The 3044-nt window shown below is 42.7% G+C and overlaps 1 pseudogene; it reads right to left on the bottom strand.

The window, feature by feature from the left end:
• Nucleotides 1–882: 882 nt before the first annotated feature.
• LOC110681285 lies at nucleotides 883–2415 on the bottom strand (annotated as a pseudogene).
• Nucleotides 2416–3044: the final 629 nt, after the last annotated feature.

The raw sequence follows: 3044 nt of genomic DNA on the forward strand, positions 1-3044 counted from the left end.
CCGGACTGACGAAAACTCCTTTTTATGACGACCATATGTGATACAGGTCGGACTCGATTATCCGGAGTATCGATTTTTTTTCGCTCCGGATAATCGAATCACTAAGAAAAAAAATGAAATCTTCGATAAAAGAACTGAAATATTACCTTTTTTGTTGTTTTATTTATATGATGCGGCGGTGTAGCCAGAAATTATTTCTAGGAACAGTAGAAAAATTTTGTTTTTGATCAACATACACAAAAAATCACTTTTTCAAACCCAAATACGTTCAAAACTGCAAAATAATTCATATTGTATTTTGTCATACCAAATTATGTAAGATTTATGCATAAAAATTGAAAAACAAGAACACCAAAAAAACAAATTCCGGATAATTGAGTCAACGGATAATCGAGTCCGACTTGTATTCTAGTATCAATGGATGCCACACTAACAATCCTTCCATTCCATGATAACCGTTAGGACGTGCATTGAATGCTCATGTATAATGTAAGTACTTATATTACACAGCCGAAAATTACTGTACCAACTCCATCAGCAATTTATTCAGCTGGTCTGTTAGATATTGGCTCTGGTTCCTACCTAGGTTATTAAATAGCTCAACCAGTAAATTCAGCCAAAGTTCGGTTCCAATTACCATTTGAAATTAATGCTAGAATCTCGACATGAATTTTTAGATTTGCCTTCCGAAATATGTACATATTTGTAATATATTCTTCTGTACTCTTCCAGAAAGTTAGCCAGTAATTTCCATGACGCTTTGATTCCAAAATCCAACATCTTGCAATAACAAAATTTGTAAAACTTATCTTCTTGCTGTTAGAATTTGGAAAGCTAATTCAGCCTATTATTCATTCATCATCGACAACAATAACTGCTTAATAAATGTTTACAACCACGTTTTAAGGAATTTATTCAACTGTTTCATTGTTAACGCACAAATTTAGAAGTTGCACTGCACTCGGAAGTGCTTCTGCAGTTTGTTGGCCTTGACCCCTATCTGCTGAACCAGTTTAGCCTGCTGTCGTTTCATGACGTGCATATCGCGAGCATTCCGGGCAGCCGCTTCCTGCTGTGTAGACGTCCATCCGAGCGCCCGGTATTCCGCAAGGACCTTGTGCAGTCGTTGCGTGGACTTCTTGACCACTACCGCGCGATTTGGATTGATCTTTTGCTTGTAGTAGCGCAGCAGCGAACGATGGCCAATAACGGCCCCGGACGGAAGCACCATTTGGAAATCATCACCATCCAGCACCTGGGGGCCTTCCAGCTCTTCGTCGATGTCCATCTCGTCACCCTAGGGGGAAAAAGCGAATTCAACGATCATAGATATTTAGCAAAGTCGGAGTTGTTTGGAAGCCGCTGAATTAGATATGTACTGAAATGATATATTTTCGATGGTAGAATGCTCAATAAATCGTTTGCAGCAGATTTCTGATTCAGCGGCTTCCGAACAAGTCCTATTGCAGGTCATAACGATTTCGTCCATCTTGGCATTGCTACCTGAACCCGCACATTTCCCCAACTTACATGATCCGGATAACTTGCGCTGTAATCGTAAAAGTCCACATACTCCGCCAGGGCCGTCCCTCGTGCAGCATCTTGCAGTGTCCCTTCTCGACCATATGGTTCCTGACGGCATCCAGCGAGTAGAACGTCCGGCCCTTCTCGTTGCACCAGATGCAGATGAAGTCCGGCAGATCTTCTCCGCCAGGTAGCCCAACAATCCCTCCACGTCCACGCAGTACTCCGCATCCGGGATGAAGAACGAGTGCTTCACGCTCATGTGTTTTATGTTGCTGATTAGATCTTCGCTGTGATTGGGGCGAGAACAGACAATCGTTGTTCTCGATCGGATTGTCCCATTCCTCCTCCCAGTCGTCATCCTCATCCTCCTCATCTTCATCCATGGCTTCCCCATCAACAACGACGAATTCCTTCTTCGGCCGGGTAGACTTTTCGGAAACGTCCTCCTCCGACGCCCCACCATTCTGTTCCAGGAAACCCTTCAGATTGTCCTTGTGCTTCCTGCTGTCCAGATGGTTATCGTGGGCGTTCTTCGACTTGAATAGCTTCTTGCACGCCTTGCAGTACAAGGACTGGTCTTCCAGAGAGGCCGCATCAGCACTCTTCTGCTGGTTTATCCTCTTTTCGAACTCCTCAATGCTCACAGGGGAAGCTCCGCTATCTTCCGTTTCAGGTTGTACCGATGCCAGTCGGTTTTGTAGTGTTCCCGTTGCATTTCCGCATTCTGGAAGCGAACGCTGCAGTTGAGACAAGTAAAACTAGCTGTGTTGGACATTTTTGGAGCACTTTTTTGAGCAAAAACTGAAAATTAAACGTGTTCCCTGTTTGGGATTGTTGTGAAATCGCGTGCGAGAGACGGAGGATTTTGACGGTTTGTCAGATTACTCATCAGGATCCATGGGCGGGGAAAAGAGGGGCAAAATATGCAATTCTTAGCACGCTAAAATTATTCGGCGGAAGCACGAATGCTTACTTCAAAGTACCCATTAAATGGGTATCATGTAACCATTTTCAAGAAAAGTGCCTTAACTCAATGGATCATTGAAGGTACACTGAGAAATAAAAATAGTCACAGAATTACTAAAGTTTTATTGGGCCTGTTCATTTATTTCATAACGCTAAAATTGGCCATTTTGGACACCCACCCCCTCGTGACGCTTTTTGTATTGATACACTACAATTTTTGTATGAGCCGTAACAACGTTCGGACACCCACCCACCCCCTAAAGCGTTATGAAATTTGTGAATGGGCCCTTATGCATTAATGACTATTTTTTATCTGCCTCTTTTTCATTCTGCTGCGAATTTTCACACTAACTGTCATTTCGACTGGGTTGAATCTTAGCGATGCTTTAACCCAGGCGAATTGACAAATAGGAATAAAATTCCCTTCAGGATGAAAGAGAAGTAGATAGTAAATAGTCATAAATTACTTAAATTTAGTCATTCTGTGACTACCCGTGTTTCTGAGTGTAGTGCTCACCGCATCAAAACAAAGGCGCCTCTGTATATGGGAT

This window comes from Aedes aegypti, unplaced genomic scaffold (genome assembly GCF_002204515.2).
Source record: "Aedes aegypti strain LVP_AGWG unplaced genomic scaffold, AaegL5.0 Primary Assembly AGWG_AaegL5_hic_scaff_665_PBJ_arrow, whole genome shotgun sequence".
In the NCBI taxonomy this organism is placed as follows: domain Eukaryota; kingdom Metazoa; phylum Arthropoda; class Insecta; order Diptera; family Culicidae; genus Aedes; species Aedes aegypti.